The sequence below is a fragment of the Colobus angolensis genome, unplaced genomic scaffold (assembly GCF_000951035.1).
Source record: "Colobus angolensis palliatus isolate OR3802 unplaced genomic scaffold, Cang.pa_1.0 Scaffold103, whole genome shotgun sequence".
NCBI lineage: Eukaryota > Metazoa > Chordata > Mammalia > Primates > Cercopithecidae > Colobus > Colobus angolensis.
Window position 1 is genome coordinate 1202726 of NW_012111253.1, and position 17315 is coordinate 1220040.

Consider the following 17315-nt stretch of genomic DNA (forward strand, 5'->3'; position numbering starts at 1 on the left):
GGGTTTGAATGCCTCCCTCTGCCGGCGGGAAAAGCCTTGGGGACCCAACTCCCAAGAGTAGGCAGGAATGTCCCGCGAGGACCCCAGACACGAGGTGGAATTGCCCCGGGTGCGCAAGGCTGTAGTTGGCACGTCCAGGGGCCAGCCTCGCGCTGGAGTCGACCGCTGGGACCGGCAGCAGCCCCATAGGTGTGGCTGGGGCGATGAATGAGGTGAAAGAGGCCGCCCGGACTGGAATTTGTATACAGTTTAAGTATCTGAGTGCATTTCGACCTGACCGTCTAGTATTGAATTTACATGAAAAATTCATTGTACAAACATGGAATGGCTATATTTCCAGCATTTTTTAAAAGTTTACTCATTATTCGCTTTTTTCAGATGAAAATATGGATATAAGGAGAGTGATTTGCTCACAGTTTCACAACCAGGAAACGTTTGCATCAGAGAACCCTCTGGTCTGAGCAAAAAGTATATATATAATACAACGAGTGACAACACGCTTGCCTTTTTCCCTTTTTAGTGTGAAATAGAAGACTTTCGCAACTCAAAGATCACCAAAACGTAACCCACTAACCTGTTAAGCAAAAGTCTTAACCTCCTGAGTAAAAAAGAGCGGGGCTCCTCCCCGTGACTAACAAGAAACTCAAACATCTATCCTTGCTAACTTCCTGCTTTCAGATCAGTAGGTGCTACTAAAAAGATCTAAACTGTGGACTCATTCATCATTCAGTCAGTATTAACCTACTATGTGCCGGGCACTGCATGGACACACAAGAAAATCAGGTTCCAGCCGTCACTGTTGAATGGATTCCTCAGTCAGTTTATGCATATTTTTGGCATAAAACTTTTCAAATAGGTAGAGTGATTCGGTGAGGTCATTCTTAAAGTACTGTATCTAACCTCAGTCCCTCTTCCAAAATGTCAAATATATTTTGTTTTGTATATTAAATCAAAATATTAAGTTGCATTTGTAAACATTGCCAGATGGAAATGTAGAATCAACAAGATAAGTAGCTGATGCAGTCTTTCTATCGCTGTATTTGGAATATATTCTGTTGATGAAATTTCCTTAACTCTTTTTTTAGCTACACAAGTAATACCAGCATAAATGCTCATTTTGGAAAATTCAAACAATATAAAATATTGAAAAGTTATTAATTAGTATTTTTCTTCCCAAACCACCCCCTGCCCATGTCTACCACTGTAAAAATTTTGCGTGCATCCTTCGAGATCTTTTTTTTTTGAGACGGAGTCTTGCTCTGTCTCCCAGGCTGGAGTACAGTGGCACAGTCTGGGCTCGCTGCAACCTCCACCTCCCAGGTTCAAGTGATTCTCCTGCCTCAGCCTCCTGAGTAGCTGGGATTACAGGCGCCCGCCACCGCGCCCGGCTAGTTTTTGTGTTTTTAGTAGAGATGGGATTGCACCATGTTGGTCAGGCTGGTCTCGAACTCCTGACCTTGTGATCCACCCACCTTGGCCTCCCAAATTGCTGGGATTACAGGCGTGAGCCACCGCGCCGGGCAACCTTTACCATTTTTCTTTTTTTTCTTTTTCTTTTCTTTTTTTTTTTTTTTCACCTAAAAATCCTGGATTATGGCCTGGCGTGGTAGCTCACGCCTGTAATCCCAGCACTTTGGGAGGCCAAGGCGGGCGGATCACTTAAGGTCAGGAGTTCGAAGCCAGCCTGGCCAACATGGTGAAACCCCTGTCTCTACTAAAAATAGGAAAATTAGTCCCCCTTGGTGGCGCACGCCTGTAATCCCAGCTACTTGGGCGATCGAGACACGGGAATCTCTTGAACACGGTAAGTGGAGGTTGCAGTGAGCTGAGATCGTGCCACTGCACTCCATCCTGTGTGACAAAGGGAGACTCCAGGCTGGAGAGCAGTGGTGTAATCTCGGCTCACTGCAACTTTCACCTCCCAGGCTCAAGCGATTCCCCTGCCTCAACCTCTGGAGTAGCTAGGATTACAGGCACCTGCCACCCTGCCTGGCTAATTTTTGTATTTTTAATAGAGACAGGGTTTCACCATGTTGGCCAGGCTGGTCTTGAACTCGTGATCTCAAGTGATCCACCCACCTCAGCCTCCCAAAGTTCTGGGATTACAGGCGTGAACCACTATAACTAACCTCATAATTTCATTTAATAATTTAACCTTTTCCAAAACAGTGGAAATTACATTGTTTCCAAGTATTCAAAATAACTAACACTATTGCAGAAAATATCATGAAAGTATGAATATCTTTGCACACGTATTATTACATCTGAGGAATAGATCCCTAGAAGTAGAATTGAGAAACAAAGGATATAAGCCTTTTTATCCTTTATATAATTCCACAATCCTTTATATAAAGCCTTTATAGCCTTTATGATTCAAATTTGATAAATTTTTTGAAAATGATTCCAAAAAGGCTGTACCAATTTACAGTTTCTTTATTAAAAAAAAAAAAAATTTGGCTGGGCACGGTGTCTCACACCTGTAATCCCAGCACTTTGGGAGGTCAAAGCGGCAGCATTGCTTGAGCTCAGGAGTGTGAGAACAGCCTGGGCAACATAGTGAAACCCTGTCTCTATATTTTTATAAAAATAAAAATAAATTATTAAAATTATGTATCTCTTACCCTATGCTTTAAGCTAACAGATTTTAATATTAAAAATAGCAGAACATGACCCCTATCTTTGCTATTCCAAATTTCAATATTAAAAAATAACACAGGAAGACCCCATCTCTCAATAAATAAAGGTAAATATGAAGTGTGTCTGAAATTTATGATTCATACTAACAATTAATTCTGAGAAGTCTGCAATGTAAAGACAGTGCACCTGACTGAAATTAACAAAACTGTTTGGCATTTCCTAAATACTCAATGTCCAGCTTTACAACAGAAGCCTAGATATAAGAAAACAGAAAACAGTTTACAACAAAAAAGGTGAACCCTTAACTCTTTCCCCTGCCCCTTGGTTCTAAATTCAAAGAACTTTTTGTTTGTTTGTTTGTTTGTTTTTTGGAATCAGAGGCTTGCTCTCTCACCCAGGCTGGAGTGCAGTGGCGTGATCTCGGCTCACTGCAATCTCTGCCTCCCAGGTTCAAGCAGTTCTCCTGCCTCAGCCTCCCTAGTAGCTGGGATTAGAGGCATGTGCCACCACACCTAGCTAATTTTTGTATTTTTCATAGAGGTGGGGGTTTCACTATGTTGGCCAGGCTGGTCTCAAACTCCTGGCCTCAAGTGATCTGCTTGCCTCGGCCTCCCAAAGTGCTGGGATTGAGAGGTGATAACGTGCTAGCAGCCCTTGCTCTAGGTGCCTCCTCTGCCTTGGCTTCCACTCTGGTGGCGCTTGAGGGGCCCTTCAGCCCGCCACGGCACTGTGGGAGCCCCTCTCTGGGCTGGCGGAGGCTGGAGGAGGCCCCCTCTGCTTGCGAAGGTGTGAGGGAGAAGCGCCGGCAGGGACTGGGGCTGCGCGCTGCGCTCACGGGCCAGCGCGAGTTCCGGCGGGCGTGGGCGCGGGCTCGGAGGGCCCTGCACTTGGAGCGGCCCGCCGGCCAGGGCAGTGAGGGGCTTAGCACCCAGGCAGCTGCGGTGGGTGCGCCGGGTTCCCCAGCAGTGCCGGCTCAGGGGAGCTGCACCTGAGTTCTCGCAGGGTCTCAGCTGCCTCCCTGCAGGGCAGGGCTCTGGACCTTGCAGCCAGCCCTGTCGGAGACCCGCTTCCGTGGTGGGCTCCCGCGCGGCCCCCTGCTCCGTGGCGCCCTGTCCCATCCACCGCCCAAGGGCTGAGGAGTACAGGGGCGGCATGACTGGCAGGCAGCTGTGCCTGCAGCCCCCGTGCAGGATCCACTAGGTGAAGCCAGCTGGGCTTCTGGGTCTAGTGGGGACTTGGAGAATCTTTATGGCTAGCTAAGGGTTTGTAAATACACCAATCAGCACTCTGTGTCTAGCTCAAGGTTTGTAAATACACCAATCCGTACTCTGTATCTAGCTAACAGTGGGGGGACTTCCAGAACTTTTCTGTCTAGCACTGTGTCTAGCTAAAGGATTGTAAACGCACCAGTCAGTACTCTGTGTCTAGCTCAAGGTTTGTAAATATACCAATTGGTGCTCTGTATCTAGCTAACCCAGTGGGGACTTGGAGAACTTTTGTCTAGCTAGAGGATTATAAATGCACCAATCAGCACTCTGTCAAAACGGACCAATCAGCTCTCCGTAAAATGGACCAATGAGCAGGATGTGGGTGGGGCCAGATAAGGTAATAAAAGCAGGCTGCCCGAACCAGCGGTGGGCAACCCGGTTGGGTCCCCTTCTATAGTTGGGAAGCTGTGTACTTTTTGCTCTTCACAATAAATCTTGTTGCTGCTCCCTCTTTGGGTGCACGCAACCTGTAAGAGCTGTAACACTGACTGCTGCAACACTGACCGCGAAGGTCTGTAGCTTCACTCCTGAAGCCAGCAGGACTGTGAACCCACCAGAAGGAAAAAGATACATCTAAATGACGAAACAAACTCCGGACACACCATCTTTAAGAACTGTAACACTCACTGCGAGGGTCTGCGGCTGCATTTTTGAAGTCAGTGAGACCAAGAACCCACCAACTTTGGGCGCAGGATTACAGGCCCGAGCCACCGTGCCTGGCCAATTTTGAGAACTTCTTATAGATTAAGCTCCGTGGGTTTGTGAGTCACTTTGATTCAAAAATAGTAGGTAGCATAGAGTTTAGCTCCTCAAGAACCACTTTTAGAATCCTAGCTGTTCCCATAGTCTACATGATGTGGAAGAGCCATGGCTTTCTATCATCCCACAAAAGTTTCTGGAATCAGGTATCTCAGATATCACCCACATGACCTGGTTTGAGCTGAAACCGGTAGGTTCTGTATACTGTCGTCTTGATAGTGAATGGAGTTACATTTTCTCTATTTGCTAATTTTAGCTCTATGCTTTGAAAAGACAGTTACAAATAATGTAGTTTATAAGTTTTCTAACATTTTCCCTTGTGCTTTTTCTCTGATTTGACTAAGTAATTCCCCTGAAACACCGTTTTCTGATGAGAGACATTACCCCCATCACTATTATGTTTGGACAACATGTAACCTTTGAACACTTACCTTAATGCATTCTGGTAGGCAGTAGTTAGTTAACATTTAACCAACAGAACTCTATTTCTGTTTACAGGTAAGACTTCTTAATATACAAAATAATACAAAGATGCCAAATAAGTCAGAAATAATACCAGCTATTAGGTGAATCCAGGAAGGTAGACATTTTAATATCATTTTATCCCACGACAAATACAAAATCATAATAATTGACATCATATTTCCCAAAATAGAAACATTTGAAATCATACTAAATGAAAAAAGCCAATCTCAAAAGATTACATGCTGTATGATTCCATTTCTATAACATCCTCAAAATGACAAAATTATAGAGATGGAGAACAGATTAGTGGTCACCAAGGATTACGAAGAGGGTGGGAGCAGATGGAAGAAGATGGAGACAACTGTGACTACAAGGGAGTAACAACGGGGATATTTGTGGTAATAAAACAGTTCTGTATCTTGATCATGGGGGTGGTTATACAAATCTACACATGATAAAATTGCATAGAACTTTAGATACGTGCATGAAAAAGTGACAAAATCTGAAGAGAAGTCATGGATTGCGCAGTGTCTGTGTACTGTCTTTAATAGCGTAATGTAGTTACTAAGATGTTGCTATTGGGGGAAACTGGTTGAAGGTGCACAGGACCTCTTTGTACTTATTTTTTAAACTTCTTGTGAATCTACAATTATTTCAAAATAAACCTTGGCTGAGTGTTCCCTTAATATTTGTTGTTATTTGTTCAATAGTTAAACAATAACAGACTTCAAAGGCTTAAGCAAAATGGCATCTTCAGTATAATTTATAGTTTGCAGGCTATATCACCTTGGTAGTCAAATAAAGTTACAACAGCTGACACACACTGACTCTGACCAACTCTGCCCAATCTGTTGAATTATGAGCCTTTCTTCAAAGTCCTTCCCAACTATTTGAAGAGGCGGCATGCAAGTGTCTCCTACATGCTCGCTGACTTCTCAGCAGCTATGAATCACGTCCATTTTTGTCGTCCCATGCCCAGCCCTGATGTAATCATCTCCACATGAAGTTCTTAATACGGCCAGTGCCTGGCACAAAGGACTCATGTCTGTGCTGAAGGTGCTGTCCCTTGTCACTGTCCTGTAGTATAATTTGCCAGCCCATGCCAAAGTTGCATTGGGCTTTCTGGGGCACTTTTCTGAAAAGGGGAGGATTCCTCTCCCTGTCTTTTGTCATACTACATCACCTAGGACCCAGTGTCTCCCAGAATTTTTAATGAAACAGCCCTTTTTATTTTAATTCGCAGAAAATCCTCCTTTAAGATTTAGGCAAGGGCGAAATGCCATCTCTACTAAAAATGTAAAAAATTAGCCAGGCATCGTGGCTCATGCCTGTAGGCCCAGCTACTCAGGAGGCTGAGGTGGGAGGATCACCTGAGCCCAGGAAGTTGAGGCTGCAGTGAGCTGAGATCATGACACTGCACTCCAGCCTGCCTGACATAGCAAGACTCTGTCTCAAAAAAAAAAAAAAAGATACAGACATGAGTCCTAAGGGGCTAAGAAGATCTGAGTGATAATTGCTACAGTGATCTAAGAATCATCATTGCCCTTAAACACTGACTTTTTTTTGTCGTTAAAACTGGTGTCCCCCACTCTCTATCCTGAGGATGAATTTCTTAACCTAGAAGTCTCCCAGACCCCACTTAGAAGTAAATCTCTTGGATTGTTGTTATTTTTTTTTCTTTACCTTTATTTACTTGCCTTTTAAATTTTTTTTTCTTTTTACTCTTTTTTTCTTCTTTTCTTTTGAGACAGTCTTGCTCTGTCACCCAGGTTGCTGTGCAGTGGCATGATCTCAGCTCACTGCAACCTCCACCTCCTGGGTTCAAGTGATTCTTCTGCCTCAGACTCCCCCAACTAGCTGGGATTACAGGCACACCCCGCCACACCCAGCTAATTTTTGTATTTTTGGTAGAAATGGGATTTTGCCACGTTAGCCAGGCTGGTCTCCAACTCCTAACTTATCAAGTGATCTGCCTACCTCCGCTTCCCAAAATGCTGGGATTACAGGTGTTAGCCACTATGCCCTGCTTACCCCGCCCAATTTTTAAATGATATAAATTTCTATCAAGATTATAACCATGACGCTAACTCTTGTAAAAATTCATATTTATTTAAACATGTTTATTTTTTATTTATTTATTTTCTTGAGACAGGGTATCGCTCTGTCACTCAGGCTGGAGTGTAGTGGTGCAGTCATGGCTCACTGCAGCCTCAGCCTGCCATGCTCAGGTGATCCTCCCACCTAAGCCTCCTGAGAAGCGGGAACTGTAGGCATGTTCTGCTACTACACCTTGCTAATTTTTGCCAGTGTGTTCTAAGCAATCAGAACAATGCCTACTACATAGTAGACAGTCAATATTTTATTAATTGAACATGTGAAACAGGTTGTGCCTTGCAAAGACAACCTTCCTTTTGTTTCAGAAACTATTTATTGTATTAATATTAAATTTGTATGTTTGGTAAACTTGCCCTATTTTCTTCCTCAGCATTACCAATTAGTTATTTATTAGATCTTCGTTCTATTACATACTTTTCTTTAATGTCGTGTGTTTGTCTTTTTAATATTTTATATGATTTTGTCAAGTCTATTCTCTCCAATCATAATTCAGATTTCTGCAGTATTAGTTTGATTCCTTGCTATTTTAACGTGTTTTTAAATAATATAATAATTTTGTTTTCTCCTTTCCTCTTTCATTAGCTCTGCCAGCTTTTTAAAAATGTCATGTTATTGTCTTATCTATGTTTTAAAATCTCTTGTTTCATGGACTCCATATTTAATTACCCACAGAGGATAAGGAAGTATTTTGTCTAATGTTTTCTTCTTATCCATATTTGTTCCTCTTGAAAAGTGTAATTTTCATGTTTTTATATATTATATTCTTCTACTTCATTTGGATGTTTTTGTTTTGGTTTGGAGTTTTTGTTTTTGTTTTTGTTTTTTTGGCAAGATCTCTGCTAGAATTTGTTTTGCTGTTTTTTGGGTTTTGTTCTGTTCTGTTTGTTGAGTCAGGGTTTCACTCTGTCGTCCAGGCTGGAGTGCAGTGGCGCTATCTCGGCTCACTGCAACCTCCGCCTCCTGGGTTCAAGCGATTCTCCGATTCTCCTGCCTCAACCTCCCGAGTAGCTGGGATTACAGGCGCACACCACCATGCCTGGTTAATTTTTGTATTTTTAGTAGAGATGGTGTTTCACCGTGTTGGCCAGGCTAGTCTCGAACACCTGACTGCAAGTGATCCGCCTGCCTCCGCCACTCAAAGTGCTGGGATTACAGGCATGAGCCACCATGCCTGGCCTCTGCTAGAATTTTTTTCCCTTGTTTGTATTGGGCAAGGAAAATGTTTTTGTTTTTTGTTGTGTGTGTGCGTGTGTGTTTTGGTTTTTTTTGTTTTGTTTTTAATGATGGCAGTACTACTCTGATCTGCAATTTACTAAAGAATAGTGTGAGTTGAGGGCTCACAAATCTCATCGCTGCTTGTTTGTGCATTATTGATATTTTTGGTTTTGTTTTTAAGTCACTTGAAGGGCTGGATATCAATGGTTTATATTCTTGTTTCATCTTTCAGTTACTTGGTGGGGATGGTGAAGTGGGAAGTGACTGTGAAGTGACTCCAATAAGTAGATAGCCGTGAAGTAAGGTGTGCTTTCTCTCAGAAACTTCACAAAATCCTTTACATAGTTCTGCTAAATATCCACATTTGGTTTGGTTTGTTTTCCCTGAATTCTTTAGAATGACTAGGTCCCTGTGATGGCTAATTTTAGGTGTCAACTTGCCTGCTTTAAGAGACACCCAGATAGCTGGTAAGGCATTATTTCTGGGTATGCAGTGAGGGTGTTTCTGGAAGAGATTGGCATTTGCATCAGTGGAGTGAATGAGGAAGAGCTGCCCTCACCCAATGTGGGCGGGCATCATCCAATTGGCTGAGGGCCTGGATAGAAAAAAAAGGCAGAAGAAAGGCAAATTTGCTCTCTTCTGGAGCTGGGACATGGTTCTTTTCCTGCCCTTAGACATCAGAACTCCAAGTTCTCCAGCCTTTGGACTCCAGGACTTGTGCCAGTGGCCTTCCAGTTTCTCAGGCCTTTGGACTTGGACTTACACGGAGCCGCATTACTGGCTTCTTGGGTTCTCCAGCTTGCCGATGGCCTATCATGGAACCTGGCTTCCATAAGTCTCCTCTCATATGTCTCTGTGTGTATGTGTGTCCCATTGGTTCTCTCTCTCTAGAGAACCCTGACTAATACAGCCCTCCTCACAGAAGCCTGAATATACTCTATAACATATGTTATAAGAGGTTAGACTGGCCACAGTGGCTCATGCTTGTAATCCCAACACTTTGGGAGGCTGAAGCGGGCAGATCACTTGAGGTCAGGAGTTTGAGACAAGCCTGGCTAACATGGTGAAACCCTGTCTCTGCTAAATATATGAAAAGTAGTCGGGCATGGTGGCACACACCTGTAATCTCAGCTATTCAAGAGGCAGAGGCAGAAGAATCGCTTGAACCCGGGAGGCAGAAGTTGCAGTGAGCCGAGATTACACCATTGCACTCCAGCCTGGGCAACAGAGCAAGACTCCATCTAAAAAAAAAAAAAGAAGAAGAAAAGAGAGAGAGATATTAAAAATAAACATGTGTAGGCATGGGCTGGTATATATACTTAGATTTACAAGTTCTACCTGTTGGAGGATCAAACAATGACATCACAGTCACTTTTTTGTGGGTTGAGGGGGGCGGTCTCACTATGTTGCCCAGACTGAAGTCAAACTCCCATGCTCAAGTAATTCTCCCACCTCAGTCTCTTGAGTAGCTGGGACTACAGGTGTGCACCACCGTGCCCAGCATTGCCCATATTTTAGTTTCTAGATACCATTGGCTAATAAAAAAGGAACCAACACTCCTCAGAGAAGTTGTTGGTTCCAGGGCTGAATCGGGGAAAATGCAGGATGAGCCTAGAGTATCTTGAGGCTCATTTTGAGGACAGAAAGTAAAAAAGTTACTTGCATGCAAAATGTTAACATTAGGGGAATCTGGACAGTGGTTATTCAGATACACTCGGAACGATTTTTTTTTATATTTTTTTTTTTTGAGACTGAGTTTTGCTCTTGTCATCCAGGCTGGAGTGCAATGGTGTGATCTCGGCTCACTGCAACCTCCACCTCCGGGGTTCAAGTGATTCTCCTGCCTCAGCCTCCCCAGTAGCTGGGATTACATGTGCATGCCTCCACGCCCAGCTAATTTTTGTATTTTTAGTTCAGAGAGCTTTTTACCAGTTTTCACTACCACTACAAGCATTAACTCATATCCTCAACTGATATTATCCAACTTTAAAAATTTTGTCACGCAGTCAGTTTAAAATATCTTACATGCGGGTGGGCATCGTGGCTCTCACCAGTAATCCCAGTACTTTGGGAGGCCGAGGTGGGCAGATCACCTGAGGTCAGGAGTTTGAGACCCGCCTGGCCAACATGGTGAAACCCCGTCTCTACTACAAATACAAAAAATTAGCAGGGTATGGTGACAGCGCCTGTAATCCCAGCTACTTGAGAGGTGGAGGCAGGGAATCGCTTGAACCCAGGAAATGGAGATTGCAGTGAGCTGAGACTGGGCCATTGCACCCCAGGCTGGGCAACAGAACAAGACTCTATCTCAAAAAAAAACAAAAAACAAAAAAAACTTACATGCCCTCAATTTTCATTTCCTTTCACTAATGCAATTGAATTTCATTTCACATTTTGTTGGCCATTCATTGATAAATATCCTTCAGTAAAGTACCTGTTCATATATTTTACCCATTTTTTTCATATTTGACTATACATTCTTTACTTATTGGTTTGCAGGAGCTACATACACACTTTTTTTTTTGTGATAATATTTGCAGGCATTTCCTCATCCAGTATGTTGCTTCTCTTTTGCTTTTCTTTATGGTGTCTTCTGATAAACAAAAACTTTTCATTTTAATTCTAAAATGTAAAATTTATCAACTTCTTTTATTTATGTTTTGGGTCTTTTGTTTAAGCTTCTGTTAAGTATTATACCTTGGTTCTTGTGCAGTAAGACAAGAAACAGAAAGAAAAGATATATGCCACAGTTTAAATAGTGTTTGTCCTCTGTGAAACTCATGTTGAAATTTGATTATCATTGTAGCACTGTTGGGAGATGGGGACCTTTCCAAGGTGATTAGGTCATTAGGGAGAATTAATGCCCTTCTTGTTGTAGCCAATTAATACTCACAGGAATCCGTTAGTTATCACAAGAACAGGTTGTTATAAAGCAAATTGGGCTTCTTTGGCTCTCTTTTGCTTCCTCTCTTGCCACTTAACTCTTTCCCTTTTCTGCCATGCTATAAAGGAGCACAAGGCCCCCAGCCAGATGCAGCTGTCCAGTCTTTGACTTCCCAGCCTCCAGAACTGTAAGCTAAATAAATCTCTTTTCTTTATAAATTATCCAATCTCAGGTATTCAGTTTTAGCAACAGAAAACCTGCTAAGACAATATGAATATTGGAAAGGAAAAATAAGTTGCCATTATTTGCAGCTGATATGATTACCTATGTAGAAAATTCAAAAGTATATCAAAATTACTAAAATTAAGGCAAAAGAAAAAATTAATGAGAGAGTTTAGTAAGAAGTCTGGGTGTAAGATTAATATATGAAAATCAGTTGCATTTCTATATGCCACAAAAACAATTAGAAAATATTATCTAAAAAAGGCTTGCCAGACACAGGGACTCACGCCTGTAATTCCAGCACTTTGGGAGGCTGAGGTGAGCGGATCCCCTGAGGTCGGGAGTTCGAGACCAGCCTGACCAACATGGAGAAACCCCATCTCTACTAAAAATACAAAATTAGCCGGGTGTGGTGGCACATACCTGTAGTCCCAGCTACTCGGGAGGCTGAGGCAGGAGAATTGCTTGAACTGGGGAGGCAGAGGTTGCAGTGAGCAGAGACGGCACTATTGCACAGCAAAAAAATAAAAATTAAAATTAATACCGCCACTACAGAGCTATATACTTTAAAATGGTTAAATGGTAAACTTAAATGAGCTAAGCATGGTGGCACACATGTAGTCCCAGTTACTTCTTGGGAGGCTGAGGCAGGAGTATTACTTGAGCCCAAAGAGTTCCAGGTTACAGTGAGTTGTGATTGTGTGCCATTGTACTTCAGCCTGAGAGACAGAGTAAGACCCCCATCTCTAAAAAAAAAGGGAAAAAAAATATTTTTTTGGGATGGGAGTCTGATTCTGTCACCCAGGCTGGAGTACACTGGAGTGATCTCGGCTCACTGCAGCCTCCACCTCCTGGGTTCAGGTAATTCTTGTACCTCAGTCTCCTGAGTAGCTGGTACTGCAGGAGCACATCACCACACCAAGCTAATTTTTGTATTTTTTTTTTCAATAGAGTTTGGGTTTCACCATTTGGCCAGGCTGGTTTTGAACTCCAGACTTCAAGCAATCTGCCCACATTGGCCTCCCAAAATGTTGGAATTACAGGCATGAGCCACCACACCTGGCCAAAAAAAAGTAAATTTAAACATAAAAAATAAAAATAAATGACTTCTAGAATAGCTAAGACAGTCTTAAAAAATAATAATGTGGAGACTAGCTCTATCTAATATTAAAATTTATATATCATGAAGTCAAATAATCAAGAAAAAATGTAGTATTGCCATAGGAATAGACAATTTTTCTTTTTCTTTTTTGTTTTTTTTTTTGGTTGTTTTTTGTTTTTTGTTTCTTTGAGACAGAGTCTTGCTCTATTGCCCAGGCTGGAGTACAGTGGCATGATCTCAGCTCACTGTAACCTCCACCTCCCAGGTTCAAGCGATTCTCCCTGCCTCAGCCTCCCAAGTAGCTGGGATTATAGGTGCCCACCATCACGCCCAGCTAATTTTTGTATTTTTTTTAGTAGAGATAGGGTTTTGCCATGTTGGCCAGGCTGGTCTTGAACTCCTGGCCTCAGATAATCCGCCCTCTTTGACCTCCCAAAGTGTTGGCATTACAGGCATGAGGAGATCTCAGCAAATATAAAAACTTTCTTTTCTTTTCTTTTTTTCTTTTTTCTGAAACGAAGTCTTGCTCTGTGGCCCAGGCTGGAGTGCAGTGGCGTGATCTCAGCTCGCTGCAAACTTTGTCTCCCGGGTTCAAGCGATTCTCCTGCCTCAGCCTCCCAAGTAGCGGGGACAAAGGTGCGTGCCACCAAGCCCAGCTAATTTTTGTATTTTTAGTAGAGATGGGGTTTCTCCCTGTTGGCCAGGCGGGGCTCGAACTCCTGACCTCAGGTGATCTACCTGCCTGCCTCCCAAGGTGCTGGGATTACAGGCGTGATCCACCACACCCAGCCGGCAAATATAAAAACTTGATGTAGAACACAGGAGGCATTTAGGGGGAAAAAATGGAAGTTATTTTCTTCCTCATTCCAAATACAGGTACCAACCTCACACCCATATACAATGAGCGGCTCCAGATGACTTACAAATTAAAGGGAAAACTTTTAAGGTTTTAGATGGTTTGGAGACTATATGACTTTAGGATATAAAAGGTATTCTTAAACACAATTTCAGTGTAAGGTTAGAGACATATACACTTTAGCAATTCTTTGCTTGTAAGTTTGTTTGTTTTTTCCTGAGACAGAGTCTGTCATTCTGTCGCCCAGGGTGGAGTGCAGTGGCGCTATCTCAGCTCACTCTGCCTCCTGGGTTCAAGTGATTCTCCTGCCTCAGCCTCCTGAGTAGTTGGGACTACAGATGTGCGCCACCACGCCTGCTTAATTTTTGGTTTTTTGGTAGAGATGGAGTTTCGTCATGTTGGCCAGGCTGGTCTTGAACTCCTGACCTCAGGTGGTCTGCTCACCTCACCCTTCCAAAGTGCTGGGATTACATGCCACTTTCGCAATTACACTCCTAGATGTATATAACCTAGAGCACCAGATGTATATAACCTTGTGCACCAGAAGACATATGAAAAAATATTCATAGCATCACTGTTTGTAATGCAATATATAGCTAGTCTAATGCTATATATAAATAACCTAATTTATCTATTTTAATGCAATATATAAATAACCTAAAAGCTCATCAACAAGAGAAATGGGCAAATAAATTGTGGCATATTCACACAATGGAATACTATGTCACAGTGAAAATGAATAAAATACCATAGGCAATGATATATAGAAATCAAAACAAAATATTGCATTAAAACTATATGTACTGGGATTTTTTTTTTTTTTTTTTTTTGGGACAGGGTCTCACTCTGTCACCCAGGCTGGAGTGCAGTGGTGTGATCATGGCTCACTGCAGCCTTGACCTCCCTGGGCTCAGATGATCCTCCCACTTCAGCCTCCCCAGTAGCTGGAACTACAGGCATGTGCCACCACGCCTGGCTAATATTTGTATTTTTTTGTAGAAACAGGGTTCCGCCATGTTGCCAAGGCTGGTCTCAAACTCCTGGGCTCAAGTGATCCACCTGTTTTGGCCTCCCAAAGTGCTGAGATTACAGGTGTGAGCTACTATACCATTTTTATAATGTTAATAATCAAGCATAACTAGGCAAAACTCATCAATATATTGTGTATGTATGTGTATTTATACATAAATACATATACATAGGTATAGACACACACACAATTTTATAAAACGTGACAAGGGATAAATACAAAACTCAGGATAGTGGTTACTTCAGGGGAGGAGGTAGGGAGATGGAATCAAGGGAAGCCCAGGATTTCATCATCTCTAGTCCTTCAGCTGGTTGTTGGTTTCACAGATGTTTACTATTATGCCTCATAATTTATATATATTACACATATTTTGAATGTGTCTAGTATTATGCACACACATATCCACAAAATTTAGCCTACTTTTGTCAGCACTGACATAGGTCCCAAGACCTCATGCCTCAGAATAGAGTTTCTCAACCTCAGCACCATTGACATTTTAAATTATTTGTCATGGAGGGGAGGGACTTCCCAGTGAATTATTGGATGTTTAGTAGACAGTGTATTATTGGATATTTAGACTCTATTCACTAGATGCTAGTACCATTAGTGTAGGTAGTTAGGCAGGCATGAGCAGGGCAGGAGAGGGTGTCCCGCCCAAGGAATGTCAGGTGGTCATCAGATGGTCGGGCAGTTGTTAAATTATTTCTCTAAAATGATCATTGGTCACAATGGTTGGGAAAGGCAGTCTCCCAATACACAGAAAACACCTAAAACTGGTGATCAGCAGCTTCCCGATTACATCTCCGGAGGTGGGCGAGTGGCCTCTAGCATGTGCACTAAGAGACAAAATGGCCGAGCTTAACTGGTATATGACCCTTCTCTACCAACAATGAACGGGTAAGGGGAAAAAAATGCCTCAGATGAACATGTGCACAACTTCAGTAAACACAGCGCGTGTGGCCACTCCCAAGTGTTAGCAAGTCACTGCACATGCGCACAGACTCCAAAGGAAGAATCAATCCAAAGGAGAGGAGAGGCAACTGCCCGGAAGCATACCAACTTATAAAACCCCAAGTCAAAGATCAAACCATGCGCTTGAATCTCTCAAGTAGCCGGCTTGGCCCACTTCCAAGTGTACTTTACTTCATTTCATTTCCTGCTCTAAAACTTGCCTCCGTCTCTCCCTATGCCTTATGCCCTTCGTTCAAATCCTTTTTTCTGAGGAGGCAAGAATTGAGTTGCTGCAGATTCGCTACTAACAGTACCACCCCCCTCCCAGATGTGATAACTAAAAAGGCCTCCAGGCATTCGCAAATATCTCCAGGGAAGCAAACTCCACTCAGGGGTTGAGAATATTGCCTTAGGGGATTTCCCTTATTTTCTTCCAAATTCATTCAATCATTTAAAATGGTATTGTGGTATAAGAAATATATTTAGTCTTTGTCCCTGGTTCCTGTCACCGACTTCCTAAAACCTTGGGAATTTCCTGAAGAAGAGGAGTGTCTTTTGTTATTTATCATGAGTCTCTTTCATAAACCCTGGGTTTACGCTAATAGGGTGATTTAGGGTAGATCCTCTAGGTAGCCTCAGTATGGTGTCAGTAGGAAAGGAGGGAGCTGGATATTAAGCTCTGTAAAAACTCTTGAACAATCAGATGTGATGAGCTTCGAGGTTGCTGAACACATGGAGGCGCTGGGAGGTTGGTATGCCCAGAGAGGGTGTGGAAGTTCTGTACCACCACTCCTCATATCTTGCCCTATGCATCTCTTCCATCCGGGTGATCCTGATTTGTGTACGTATAATAAACTGGTAAATGTAAGTAAAGTGTTTTCCTGAGTTCTGTGAGCCATTCCAGGAAACTATCAAACCTGAAGAGGGAATCACAGGAACCCCTCAATTATCATAACCAGTTGGTCAGAAGCATAGGGACTTGCAATTGGTGTCTCAAACAGGGGCTGTGTTATGGGACTTGAACCCTTAACCTGTGGAATTTGACACTATCACTACATATAGTGTCCAATTTGCTGGGCGCAGTGGCTCACACCTGTAATCGCAGCACTTTGAGAGGCTGAGGTGGGTGGATCACCTGAGGTCAGGAGTTCAGGACCAGCCTGGACAACATGGTGAAACCCTGTCTCTACTAAAAATACAAAAATTAGCCAGGTGTGGTGGCAGACGCCTGTAATCCCAGCTACTTGGCAGGCTGAGGCACAAGAATCGCTTGTGTCTGGGAGATGCAGGTTGCAGTGAAATGAGATTGCGCCACTGCACTCCAGCCTGGGTGATAGAACGATACTCTGTCTCAAAAAAAGAAAAAAAAAAGAATTCAGTTGAATTACAGGACATCCAGTTGGAAATTGTCTGTTGGAGAATTGTTTGTCTGTGGGGAAAAACCCCACATATCTGGTCACAGAAGTGGCCTGTGTTGTATGAAAGTGTAGAGAACAAGAGTGTGTTTTCCTCAGATTTTTTTTTTTAATTTATTTACCATTTAAAGATTTTTTAATTTTTAAATTGAAGACCATTATTCCAAGTGAAATAACTCAGGAATGGAAATCCAAACGTCCTATGTTCCTACTCATAAGTGGGAGCTAAGCTATGAGGATGCAAAAGCATAAGAATGATACAATGGACTTTGGGGACTCAACGGGGAAAGGGCAGAAAGGGCGGTGAGGGATAAAAGACTACACATTGGGCCGGGCGCGGTGGCTCAAGCCTGTAATCCCAGCACTTTGGGAGGCCGAGACGGGCGGATCACGAGG